Source organism: Mytilus galloprovincialis, chromosome 12 (assembly GCF_965363235.1).
Source record: "Mytilus galloprovincialis chromosome 12, xbMytGall1.hap1.1, whole genome shotgun sequence".
NCBI classification, from domain to species: Eukaryota; Metazoa; Mollusca; class Bivalvia; order Mytilida; family Mytilidae; genus Mytilus; species Mytilus galloprovincialis.
In genome coordinates, this window is record NC_134849.1 from 60,927,447 (window position 1) to 60,942,618 (window position 15,172).

General features: G+C 33.3%; 1 protein-coding gene across 1 annotated transcript in view; it reads left to right on the forward strand.

Moving 5' to 3' along the window:
* The window catches only part of LOC143054484 (uncharacterized), a 275,789-nt gene that overhangs the window by 129,010 nt on the left and 131,607 nt on the right, over window positions 1–15,172 (forward strand). The window lies entirely within an intron of this gene.

Below are 15,172 nucleotides of genomic sequence, written 5' to 3' on the forward strand. Positions count from 1 at the left end.
TTACTGTTGATTGAATTTTGATTGCTGATAATTTGAAATCTCTGATATCACTGATTGTTATATGAATTGTCTTTGATGGATTAATAACATGAATAATGAAAATAACATTTTTCTCAAATAAAATTTTTACAAAGTTATTGCCAAACTGTACAAGCCGTCCGACAACCCACTAGACAACGTTCAGCCGCTGCAGTAAAGAATTTTAGATCAATTAACACTTTGAACTTTGAACACTTTCTTATGTATAACTTTAGTGCTTCTTATGTATCATTTTTGTCGAGCCTGCAACTTTTGTTGCAGAAAGCTCGACATAGGGATAGTGTTCCGGCGGCGGCGGCGGTGTTAGCTTACTTCTTAAAAGCTTTATATTTTAGAAGGTGGCAGCTGGGGCGTAGCCAGAAGAAAAGGATGTGCAAGCAACTACCTATGAAAAAATTTTGGAACCCTTTAGTGCAGAATTTTTTTTTTTCGGTATCGGTCATAGGACGGTTTAAAGAGAAGCTACATGTAGATAGGACTTATAAACAATTTATGAACGTAAAACTATTAATACTTGAATCTTCTGAATAGAGTAAATCATGGTTAATTTAATACATAAACAACACATTTTTGAATTACATAATTTACTCAACATTGACCAAAATCTGCTCCTCGGGTCTAAGCAGAAACGAACTTCTCTATTACTTTTTCAACATTCACTCTATATGCAGTAATGCTAGCGATGATAACCTGATGTTGTTAATTGTTGATCGTACATGTGTTTTCAACAGACTTAATAAACTGATAGATATGCATGGTAGCACTCGCGAGATGTTATAAACCAGCGTACGTGTACTCCATCAAGCGACCTCCCGTTTGAAATTGTCCGCCAAATACATGCCAGATCATTTTGTATGTCTCAGACAATGTTGAGAATTATTCGTTGGTTATATGTCCTACAACACGAGGAAGCAGATACGACACAAAGAAGCTATTTTCTGATAATACCAGACACCCTCTACTCTCCAATTCCATTATCATATGGTCTAGGTGTGTGAACGCAAAATATAATGACTTTCCAATGCTCTGTTGGCGTGTTTTCAGGGTGATTGGCTCTGAAAGTCTGTCGAATACATCGCCTCGGCATATTTTCAATAATATCAAAGGGTTTCGATAAATCTCGATTGGTACATCGCATCGCAAACAGATAAGTCGTACTCTGTAAAATGTGCTCCGAAACTACACGTCTTAGACTGAGTATGATAAATTCAAATCAGTTACTGTCCGATTTTTACATGATCTCCAATAAAACGTTTAATTTGAAATGCCGTTATTTAATGAAAGTCCATCAATTAAAAAAGTGACAAGATATGTGTTTCCTTTAACCATAATTAATATATAAATTTTTATTTTGGCATTTTTTTTTTGCTTGCCGAATTGATGTGCACGCAACTGCATGTTAGCGTATAGGGAGCTACGCGCCTGGGAAGACCTGGATGCTTCATACTTTGTATATAGATGCCTCATGTTACGAAGTTTCCGTCAGTCACATGTCCAATGTCCTTGACCTCATTTTCATGGTTCAGTGACCACTTGAAAAAACAGTTCAGGTTTTTTGTAATGTGGAATTCTCTCTTATTATAAGTAATAGGACAACAATATTTGATATGTGCGTACCTTGAAAGGTCCTCATGTCTGTCAGACAGTTTTCACTTGACCTCAACCTCATTTCATGGATCAGTGAACAAGGTTAAGTTTTGGTGGTCAAGTCCATATCTCAGATACTACAATCAATAGGGCTAGTATATTCGGTGTATGGAAGGACTGTAAGGTGTACATGTCCAACTGGCAGGTGTCATCTGACCTTGACCTCATTTTCATGGTTCAGTGGTTATAGTTAAATTTTTGTGTTTTGGTCTGGTTTTTTTCATACTATATGCAATAGGTCTACTATATTTGTTGTATGGAATGATTGTAAGGTGTACCTATCTAGCGGGTGGATGTCATGTGACCTTGACCTCATTTTCATGGTTCAGTGGTCAAAGTTAATTGAGTTTTGGTCTTTTTATCTAATACTATATGCCATAGGTCATCTATATTTGGTGTATGGAAATATTTTATGATCTTCATGTCAGTCGCGCAGGTTTTATTTGACCGTTACCTCATTTTCACGGTTCATTGCACAGTGTTAAGTTTTTGTGTTTTGGTCTATTTTTCTTAAACTATAAGTAATAGGTCAACTATATATGTTGTATAGAAGCATTGTTAGCTGTACATGTCTGCCTGGCATGGTTCATCTGACCTTGACCTCATTTTCAAGGTTCATTGGTCTTTGTTTAGTTATCTTGGTTAATGTTAAGTTTATGTGACAGTTGTATTAAAGCTTAGCTTTATACTTAGGACTATCAACATAATATCAATGATTAGTATAGAAGGCGAGACATTTCAGTGTGTGCACTCTTGTTATTGATCAAATCATGTGTGAAAATGTAAAGTAAAAGGATGTGTGATTGTGATTTCCTAGTAACGTAATTACATACAGATACATGTACTAACTTAGTTTTCAATAGTTCGTAAATATTCGGCGAAATTGTAGACTGATTTCAACATATTCAATTAAATACACACAACACAATACTATAATAAAAAATAAAAATCAGGGCGAACAGGTATCAGGGCGAACGGTCTCAGGGCGAAACAGAACTAGGGCGAACAGTAACTAGGGCGAACCGAAATCAGGACGGACGGACCCGGATTCCTGAAGGACGCCTCCTGGTGCGAGAAATTCTCGCTACATTGAAGACCTGTTGGTGACCTTCTGCTGTTGTTTTTTTCTATGGTCGGGTTGTTGTCGCTTTGACACATTCCCCATTTCCATTCTCAATTTTACATTATAGGTAGGTAGGGAAATTTTTTTATGTTACACATTTTTTTTGCATTTGAGTCTATCATGTCTATTGGAGAGAAATTCTGACTTTAACAGTGGTTATTGAAAAATGACCCAAAAAACTTTATCATGTTTAAGGTAGGCTATTTCTAAACTTAAAATAAAGGGTAGGTAGGGAAATATGAAACACACATATTTTTTTATTTGGCCCTAGCATCCACTAGATATTCCAGTGGCGGATCTAGAACTTTTCATATGGGGGGCCCACTGACTGACCTGAGGGGGGACCGTTCCAGTCATGATTCAGTGATTCCCTATATAATCAACAAAATTTTTTCCATGAAAAGGGGGGCCTGGCCCTCCTCCCCCCCCCCCCCCCCCTTGGTTCTTTTTTTGATTTTGAAGGGCATTTCAATTAAAAGTTTTTAGAAGTTTTATGAATCATACTTTTTTTTTACAGCGTCCCCCCACTATTATCATCCTGAAAAAATTTGAACCTTTAGATATCAGGGGTGTGGAAATTTTTGTTGTGAGCACTTGTCCCTGGGCAAGTAAAACTAAAAATTTTACTTGTCCGGAAAAAAACATTTACTTGCCCTGATGATACCAATAAATATTTAAGTATTTCTTGTAGCTAATATATGATTCTTACTTAGCACTATTGTGCATCACAAACAAATAAAATCCATTTGTTTATATGTGTAAAAAATTAGGAAAATAGGAAATGGGTTAACATCAAAGGGACAGAAACCTAACAGCAAACCAACCAATGAAATGACATGTAAAGGATAATTTTGCAACAGTTTTGGAATAAAAATTATAGCCAGTAGGTACATACTATACTAAATTTGAGGACAGTGATTGAAGAAATGTAAACTAAATAATAGATAAACTATTGATTTTGTGGTGTTTCTCTCAACTGACACACTTGTTTTTTTTTATTATTTATTATTGTCTTGATGTGCAATAAAGGCGTCCCTTCTATTTACCAGTTTGACAATAAATAATGTTGACCATTCATCTATAAATAAGACAAAAACTTAATTTACCTTCCGAATTTCAATAGATAGCCATCTGAATCTAGATACAAAATTTAAAGAAATGACACTACGGGTAAATGATGAATAAAACTTAATCGACGATCCCGGGTCAATGGACAAAGCCAATGCAATGTTACGCGACTCGGGGTCGCATACTTATTCTTATTCATTTTGGTAATCGATCTATTTCCTAGGAGTCGATATTAAAAATTGAACGTTGGTCAGTCAGTGCGTGAATTTTTTTTGCTACCTGATTGGAAGATATTACGAGACATGAATAATGAAAGTTTATTGATTGGTTAGGACAATCCAAACCCGTAGGAAATGTCCTTCAATCCCGTAGAGTATCGGATTTGTCCTCTCTATTTTAGCATTTAGATTTTGCCTGGTCACTAATTATGCATATTCATGATATTGGTACACAGGTAACTTTTATCTATAAATAGTCGAATCTTCTGGAGTTTCGTAAACAACAACGTTAAACAATATATACTACTTCACAAAGTATGACCTCACGTGTGTGGTTAAATTTGTTGATTGATGCACGTGGCTATTCTAGTAAATGAATAAATCTACAAAGCGAGAGCACTTTCCATTTTCATCAGCTAAGAGTCGACTTAGCCCTTTTTGAAAGGCTTATGCTTGTGTAATATTTATCATCATGAACATTATGTTTTTACTTGCTGAACATTGGTTTCTTTTACATAAATTAAACATCTTTATACGTTTTGAAATTAATTTTATGTCTTTGTTGGATTTGAACTGTGTCTTGTATATTTTTTTTACTTGTCCACGGGCAACCAAGACAAAAATAATTACTTTTCCGGTTGTTCAAATGTACGAGTCGGGCGAGTCGGGCATAGCATTTCCACACCCCTGAATGTCATTTTTAACACAAAGCGGGATTTGGTGATTAATAACAACTGTCATTGACTGTCAAAGATCGAGATATCTTTTATCATAATATCATAATAGCAACCGTGTTTACAGAAAGGATTATCTTTTCAAAAAACTATAAAAACAAATTACAGAAATTATACAATCACCATTTCCACCTCTATCCAGAAAATCTGCCCCTAGTCAATAAATAAATAAATTGAAGTAAAGTTGCCTATTGCAAAGAAGAGTGAAATTTACATGTAAAATCATCATAATGTTTACCATGTTTACCAGTATATAACAAACTATTAGCCATGGTAGACTAATAAAGAAGCTAGTTTTGTTTACCTAATCTCTGAATCTCAAATTGTAGAGAACAGAAGAGACTTAATGAGTTTTTTTCCCGTAACTTACACAACTATTTAAAAAAAATCACAATCTGGGTTCTTACTAAATTAATATCATAAATATGTGACAAGAAAACGACAAGAAAACAAATTTAGAGAAATTGAACTATTTAGTCTATTAAATATTTTAAATAAATTTATATACATGTAGGTTTCGATAGACCTTATCGCTTTTTCTCATCACTTGGCTTCCATCGTTGTGGTCCTTTAACTTTTACAAAAATCTCCTCTGAAACCACTGGGCCAAATAAAACCAAACTTGGCTTAAATTATCCTTGGGTATCTAGATTAAAAATTAGATATTTATCTGATGACCCCACCAATCAACCAAGATGGCCACCATGGCTTAAAATAGAACATGGGGGTAAAATGCAGTCTTTATACGACTCCAAAAAAAATTTGTGTTCGTATAATCATTTATAATGGTATGATGTCGTCGGCATCGTCCGAAGACACATTTGGTTTACGGACAATAACTTAAGTTTAAATGAATTGATAACTATGAAACATTTTCAGAAGGTTCAATACCACTAAAGGAAGGTTGGGATTGATTTTGGGGGTTATGGTACTAACAGTTCAGGAATTAAAGGCCAAAAACTAGCATTTTTGTAGTTTCCGGACAATTACTTCTGTGTAAGTATATGGATCTCTCTGAAATTATACCGCAAGGTTCCATATCACAAAAGGAAGGCTGGGATTGAGTTTGGGGGTATTTGCCCCAAATGTTCAGGAATTAGGGGCCAAAAAGGGAAAAAAAAACAGCATTTTTGTAGTTTCCAGACAATAACTGGTATTAAAGTGTATGGATCTCTCTAAAATTGTACTTCAAGGTACCAAACCACAAAGGGAAGGCTGGGATTGAGTTTGGGGGTATTTGCCCCTAACGTCCAGGAATTAGGGGCCAAAAAGGGGAAAAAAACGAAGTTGTCAGTGCCATATTGTTTTATCCTTGTCTGATATTCCGTAATTCCGATATTTCGAAATTCTGAAACTCCATAATTCTGTAATTCCGTAATTCCGTCATTCCGTCATACAGCAAGTTTTTTTCTAAACTCCTTCAGATATTGGGCTGATTTTTGGTATGTGAGTTAACCATGATGAGTTACAGATCAAGTTTAAGTTTCGTTCTGCTCCACTAATTTTTGTCGAAATTATGGGCATTGAACTTTGAGAAATGGTGAAAATCACAGTTATACAGACTTTTTTTCTAAACGCCTTCAGATGTTGGGCTGAATTTTGGTATGTGAGTTAACCATGATGAGTTACAGATCAAATTTAAGTTTCGTTCCGCTCTGCAAATTTTTGGGCTTTGGACTTTGATAAATTATTGAAAATCATAGTTATACAGATTTGTTTTCTATATGCATCCAGATTTTGACCTGATTTTTGATATGTGAGACTACCATCATGTTTGTGTCAACATGTGTTATTGAAATTGCAGATTTTTCAAATTTTTGGAACGGGGCCATTCGTGTCGCTTTGACACATCTAGTTTTCATAATTTTTTGGGTTTTTTTTCCTAAAAATTTTATATTTTTTCTTTCATTGATTTTGATTTCTGATTTATATATATAAAAGTAACAAATACTGATATGGCAGGAGATACACACCAAACAGGATGTGTAAATTATTATATATATATAACAGATTAACCATGTTAACTAAGTATTGTGCAACAGCACAGTATTGCACAATAGCAAGAAATCTTCAATTGCACAATAGCAAGAAATCTTCAATTGCACAATAGCAAGAAATCTTCAATTGTGCAATACAAAGAAATCTTCAAATGCACAGTATTGCGCAATAGCGAGAAATTTTCACTTGCATAGTATTGCGCAATAGCACAGTATTATGCAATAGCTAGAAATCTTCATTTGCACAGTATTGAACAATAGAAAGAAAATCTTCAATTACACAGTAGTGCGCAATAGCAAGAAATCCTCCATTGCACAGTAGCAAGTAACTTCAATTGCACAGTATTGCGCAATAGCAAGAAATTGCACAATAACTTTAGTATAAGTAAATAGAACTCTGTGAAATTTAAACACAAGGTTTATGACCACAAAATGGAGGTCAGGATTGATTTTGGGGGTTATGGTCCCACCAGTTTAGGAATTAAGGGTCAAAAGGGGCCAAAATAACCATTTTCTAGTTTCCAGACAATAACTTGTGGAATGGTGTATGGATCTCTCTGAAATTATACCACAAGTTTCCATACCACAAAGGGATGGTAAAATTGGCTTGAAATGTAATAAAACAGATGGTAAACTAAAAGCAAATATATTCAGCAAACTAAAATCCACAAATAAGTCAACATCCACAAAGCGTCAATTAACCCCTTTTATCAGTGTTCCAACTGTCTTATATCACCTTCCTCAGCTGAGCTCTTCATAAAATTGCTTATCGCGGCATTGTGACGTCAAAAACGTTAACCCAGCCTTTATAACTTTGACTTTGACATATCATCGACGATTAATGAATAAACACACTTATCAAGTTATTTTCCTGTTTGCTGGTGAAACAAAGAAAAACTCTTATCACGCAAAATCCACAAATACAATCAGATAAATCAATTTTCATCATATTCAAATTGTAAAATGTCAGTTGCTCGACACAATATTAATCTTTTTTTTAACTCGTTCACTGTGCTCACTCACATAAATAGAGAATAATACATAGCAAAATCTGTATCACATGCCGTATCATCCCGAGATACCAATATCAGCCCGAGTGATGATATTGGTCGAATGTGATACGGATTTTGCCATGTTTTATACGCTTTATCTTATATTTAAAAAAGAGAATATATAGGAACTGCTTTCTGATCCCTATCACCAGTGTTACCTTCAGATTTACTTTTGCCTAGTTTTAAAAGCTTTAAAAGAACTGCTTAATTATACATCCGAAGCACCTGGGATACCTTACAATTTGCGTCCTGTTTTTCATAGAAATATTTTGTTATATTGTATTATTTTGTGTTTTGTATGGTATTTCATTGAATTCTTTTTTATAGTTGCATTTTGTGTACCAGAAAATATGAAAGCTTGATGTATGTGACGTCAAATGCCAAACAATGACGTCATTCGATAAATAATGTCACGTGACGTCCTAATGACCCTTTCATTTAGGACCCATTGAGGAAAAAGATTTTTTGAGAATCTTGCATAAATTAAAACATTGAGTTCATTTAAAATTAGTCGGAATCACTACTGTCATAATTGAGAAATTTGAGTAGGGGTGTGATAAAGGGTGCGCATCAAAGTTGAGCGATACGGATTAAACAGCAGGCTATTTATCAAATATTCAAAACTACTACAGTATAAATTTTACTACTAAATATATGATAAATCTTAATATTGTGACTCACAGCTGATATTTTTCAATATCAATATACAGGCAACCTGATAATCGGTACACAGGAGTTATTGTCCTTGAAAGATGGTTTTTATCCATATTTTTTTTTTTTATTATACAAATCATTATACTGTGGATTCATTTATTTTCGTGGGTATCAATTTTTCGTGGATTGAGGGAAACTTAATTTTTCGTGTTGAGGGAAACTAAATTTTTCGTGGATATTTGAATTCGTGGTTTGCCGATTTCTGTGTACAAAGCCTATAGAAAATTTGTAATTCATTGAAAATATGAATTCATGGTTCACCTGTCCCCAAAAAACCCACGAAAATTGGTATCCAACGAATAATAATGAATCCATAGAAGATAGAATCAAGTTATGAAAATGCAAAAATGTTTAGCACAATAAGATCTACAAATGAGTCAACATTCAGCAGAATTAGAGCTACAAATCAGTCTCATCCCACAAACTGTCAACATACTTCTAATAAACTATAGAAGTTATTTCCCCATACTGATGATTTTTATCCATATATAATTTTTTGCAATTTTGTCAATTTTTTTAAACAAGATCAGCAAAATAAGATCTGCAAGTACATTGAAGTAAGTCAACATGGCCAAATTGTTATACTAGTAATTTGACTTATTCCCTTTAACATGTTTAAACTGATTGCAATAAAGGAAAAAATAAACATCAACATGGCATAGTTTTACCAGATGAGTGAGTCAGGCTCTTGAGAGCCTCTTGTTTATTTTTATCAGAAAGCCGAAAGGTAACAAAGTTGGGTTTTAAATATGGTCTGCCAGGAAAACAGAACCACACATGTATTTTTATTTGTCTATATTAAGAAACATGCTAGAAATAAAGTATTAGTGATGACTATCTGGTGGTGGCAGCAGAAACTTTTTTTTATAAAGTTTTATACTTCAGAGCGTAGACTAAGACCTGAATGCTTCATACCTAGTACAAAAAAAAATGAAATATATACAGATTCCTTATGTTAAAAGTGTCTGTCTATCATATGTCCGTTGTCCTGTGAACAAAAAAAGCACTGCCTTTAACTTGTCCTAAAATCATCTGGGTCTAACTAGCACTATTTGTAATGGTGTTTTTGTGACTGAAAGATAATAAACACATGGTTGGATTATACGAAATTTGATAATAAACATGATAAATCAGATACAATGTATATAGTAAAAGTGATGCATTTTTTATACGCCCGTTTACGGGACAGATTATGGTATTACGGTGACTGTCTGTCTGTCCGAATGTCCTTCGTCAACATGTCGAACATTAACTCAAAAACACTCTAACCAATATGCATGAAACTTTGGTGAACTGTTTATATCTATTGATGTGAGCTCCTTTTCGTTTTGTTTTTTAATTTCAGATTTACCGTTTCCGAGTTTTTCGGTTTTATTCATTAAAAAAGGGGGGATTTAGACAATAACTCAAAAACAATTTTAACATTTTTATGAAACTTTGGTAAATTGTTCATATCTATTGTTGTAAGCTCCCTTTTGATTTTTATAAATTTTAGATTTTACATTTCCGAGTTATAACATGTATAAGATTTTATTCATTAAAAAAGGGGTAATTTCAAGTTTTTGGACAATTTTCTAATAAAGTGCTTAGAGCAATTTTCATTATTCTTTGATGATTGATTTATATATCAATTAAGATAACCTCCCTTTATTTTTTTTTTTAAATTTCTAATATAACATTGAGATGATAGAACTTTATTGAATAATCCACGTGCGTATCATGCGCTCATGGTACAGCTGTTTATTAAGATTACATTTATAGTTCTCAGGGTTTTAATCGGGTTGATGTGGAGATATCGGGATATTATTGTACCCAAGAAATTCAAAGCCATAAACAATTTATTTCCGTTAAAAAGAGGCGAAAGCATTTACTTTACTGATTAGTAGTATGTTATTTCAAACAAAATACTTTGAGACATTTTCTTTCTCTTCCTGTTTTTGTTTCTTGAGAGCTTACATCAAAGCATTCTGCTTTTTTGCATGACACAATTTCTCCCATTTGAGACATCTGGCTAACTAGTAACAACAGGCCGTCATTATCGACTCCTAGGAGTCGATGTTAAGAATTGAACGATGGACAGTCAGTGTGTGAATTTTTTCTTGCTACCTGATTGGCAGATATTACGAGACGTGAATAATCAAACTTTATTGATTGGTTAGGACAATCCAAACCTAGTAAATGTCCTTCAATCCCGTAGAGTATCGGATTTGTTCTCTCTATTTTAGCAATTAGATTTTGCCTGGTCATTAATCATGCATATTCATGATATTGGTACACCGGTAACTTTTATCTATAAATAGTCGAATCGTCTGGAGTTTCGTAAACAACAACGTTAAACGATATATACTACTTCATAACGTGTGACCTCACGTGTGTGGTAAAATTTGTTGATTGATGCACGTGGCTATTCTAGTAAATGAATTAATCTACAAAGCTAGAGCACGTTCCACTTTCCATTTTCATCAGCTAAGAGTAGACTAGCCCTTTTTGAAAGGCTAATGCTATGATGAATTTGTCCTAAAACTCTTTCACTGCACTTTGTATGGTACTATGGATGGTTACACTTTTCTTTTTTTATTCATGACAAATATTAATACAATTTCAAGAAATTTTAGCGATGCTATATTAGGCCACATTTAAAAGAATGTCTGTTTCCCCTCCCCGGGTCTACCCTTCGAAAACAGACCAGGAAGGCAGGTTCTTTTTTTTTTTTAACTGGATGTGATTGTCATAGCATGGTCACAAGAATGGTTTATCTTGTCCAGTCCAGGCCACTTATCAGTTGTTTGTGCTCAATTTGAGTGTATTTATTTAGATTATCAATCCTTCTGCTTACAAGCACTTTCCAAAAATGGAAACAAATTATTTTCAGGAAAAAAATAATTTCGATTTTTTTGTATAAAATAATTTTTTGACCCGGGGGCTTATTTTTGACCCGGGTGGGGGGAGGGGAAACAAACTTATTTTTAATTTTGGTCTTATCATGATAAATAATTTACATGTATTTTATATTTTCAGTTTGAAGATCTACAATTTATATTTATTTGATTCATGGTCATTATAATTAATTCCTATACATTCTATATATAGGTGAGTGAACATTATATTTATATATTGGACATTTAATGATTTATTTTATCAAATGAAATTCAGAAATATATTGTAAATGTATGGTAAATGTTAAAATTCTTAAAAAGGAGACAATCCAGAGCTAGCGAATTCATTCTAAGTAGCACTACACCAGTGTGTGTATTAAAGGGGAGACAATCCAGAGCTAGCGAATTCATTCTAAGTAGCATTACACCAGTGTTTGTATTAAATGGGAGATAATCCAGAGCTAGTGAATTCATTCTAATTACATGTAGCATTACACCAGTGTTTTTAATGTTGTTGGAACAAGATTAACAAAAGTTGTATTCAGCAAAATGAAATGACATAATTCCGAAATTAATTGCATTTGGGAGTCGATCGAAGCTTAATTAAACATTGCAAGCAATACAAATAGAGTTGTTAAGTAAGTAATCAAATTGTGCTTTATGAATGTAAGATGGGAGGTATATGTCAATGAGACAGCAACCAATCATTGAAAGAAGTCAAAATGTAATCAAATAATAGACAAGCATCTTTATAACATGTAATTATTATTTCAACCTAAAATAGAAACATTCTCATTTTATACATCTATCCTCAGTATTCGTTCACATGCTGTCGATTTGATCCTGGTCACGTTGAGTTGATCCTTGTCCAGTGAAGTTGATCCTTGTCCAGTAGATTTTATCCTTGTCCAGTCAAGTTGATCCTTGTCCAGTCAAGTTGATCCCTGTTCAGTCAAGTTGATCCTTGTCCAGTCAAGTTGAACCCTGTCCAGTCAAGTTGATCACTGTCCAGTGGATTTGATCCTTGTCCAGTGGATTTGATTCCTGTCCAGTCAAGTTGATCCTTGTCCAGTCAAGTTGATCCCTGTCCAGTCAGACTGTTGTTATAGGTAAGTACATCATGTAAACTATATAGGATCATTTACTACTGAAAATTGATTCTAATGTAAAATATTCATACTCTATAAGGGGAGATAATCAAGAAATAGTTTGAACATTCAAAATACCCAAAACCAATACATTAAAGTGAACAAAACGCACAAATCAAATTGTATTGCAATGTTTAATGATTTATTTTATCAACAGTCTTCACGCTTAACCACAAGTCCTATGACCATGATGACCCAGGCTTGTACAATTGCTTGCAGGCTTGTACATTTCTTCTCTACAAGCCGACAGAAGACAACTTAAGGTTTTAAAAAATTGATCTTCGGGCTTGTGGACTCAAAACTTTATCGTGGAGACTGTATCAATTGAAACTCAGAAATATATTGAAGGAAATTTTAAATGTGAAAATTCTTAAATGGGAGATAATCCAGAGCTAAAGGATTCATTCTAAAAAAGCATTAAACAAGTGTTTTTATTAATTCTTTTTGAAAAAAATTAACGTTTTGCAATCTGCAGCTTTTGTATAAGGGAAGACAAAAAATAAAATGACATAATTCAGAAATTAATTGCATTGGGAGTTGAAACTAATTAAACATTGCAAGCATTACAAATAAAGTTGTTAACTTAGAACATGTAGAAATCAAAATGTGCTTTATGAATGTAAGATTGGAGGTATATGTCAATGAAACAGCAACCAATCAACAATAGAGGTCAACATTTTATTTAAAGATAGATAAGTGTCTCTATATCGTGTTGTTTTTATTTCATTTAAATTTTCATTTTTAACCGGATTTTTGTGACAAAAATGTCGGTTATTGATTTCCGGGCGCCCTGTCGGGCGGGCGGCAACCAAATGTTGTCCGTGCATTTACTCATGAACCGTTCAACCAAAGCTTTTCAAATTTTAATATGTTGTTACAGACAACAAAATGAAGGTCAAGTTCAATAATGACGAGTTTGACTTTTACCTTTCAGGAGTTATGGTTCTTAAAAGATCGAAAAATGGCATTTCCAGTCGTGTCGGTGCATTTACGCATGAACTGTTCAACCAAAGCTTCCCAAATTTTAATATGTTGTTACTGATGACAAAATGGAGGTCAAGTTCAATAATGACGATTTTGACTTTTACCATTCAGGAGTTATGTTTCTTGAAAGAGTGAAAAATGGCTTTTCCAGTCGTGTCCGTGCATTTACTCATGAACTGTTCAACCAAAGCTTTTCCAAATTTTAATATGTTGTTACTGATGACAAAATGGAGATCAAGTTCAATAATGTCGACTTTGACTTTTACTGTTCAGGAGTTATGTTTCTTGAAAGATCAAAAAATGGCGTTTCCATTCACGTTGTTGCATTTACTCATGAACCATTCAACCTAAGCTTTTCAAATTTTAATATGTTGATACTGATGACAAAATGGAGATCAAATTTGATATTGACGATTTTCACTTTCAGCATTCATCAGTTATGGTTCTTGTGATATTGGCAGGACACAAATGAATGTTAATAAATCCGATTTGCTGTCGTTGTCCCAGCCTCTTGTTTTAATGTAAAATATATCTGTTAATTATCTTCCTCTGTCAGAGTTATAATTCTACATTTGCCACTTTTTTTAGACAAATTTCAATAAGAGTTAATGGCATGACCCTGTAGGGTGTTTATATAGCAATATGAATGTATAACAATTAAAATTAACAATTCACTTAAACACTGCAATAAAATGCATTTATTCAAAGTTTGGACTATTGAAACAATACTTGGTAATTAAAAGATATCTTATAGTGTGCAAATCTTGCATTCTGACTACATATAAAATTAATAGAGAAGAGAATGAAATTGAATTTTCTAGAAATGACTGTCGATGGTTATCTGTATAAAAAGTATATATTTAGCTGTTATACTATGAAACTATAACAAGTCTTTACTATTTTGTGTTAAAATAAGCTTAAAAAATCATATTGCCCAGTAATGCCCACTATTACCCATTTCTGGGAGTATTCCCGGGTGGTTAATACTTTGCCAACCCTGACTACTATATAGGATCAATTTGATACTGAAATTTGTTTCTAATGTTAAATATTCAAACTCATAAAGGGAAGATAATCAACAAATAGTTTCAACATTCAAAATACCCAAGACCAAGATTTTATAGTAAACAAGACACACAAATCAAATTGTATTAAAACGTTTAATGATTTATTTTGATCAAATGAAACTCAGAAATATATTGGAATTTTAATTGTGAAAATTCTTAAAGGTTAGATAATTTAGAACTTAGCTATTGGATTTATTTTTAATAGCATTAGACAAGTGCTTTTTAATCCTTTTAGAACAAAATTCACATTTTGCACTCAGCAACTTTTGTGACGGGATACAAAAAATAAAATGACACAATAACAAAATAAATTACATTTGGGAGTCGAAACTAACCAAACATTGCAAGAATAATCAAAAATAGAGTTGTTAACTAAGAAATCAACTTGTTCTTTATGATTGTAAGATGGGAGGTCTATGTCAATGAGACAGCAACCAATCAACAAATATGGTTTTTAAAAATAGACAAGTGTCTCTATAACGTGTTGTTTTCATTATGCCCCACC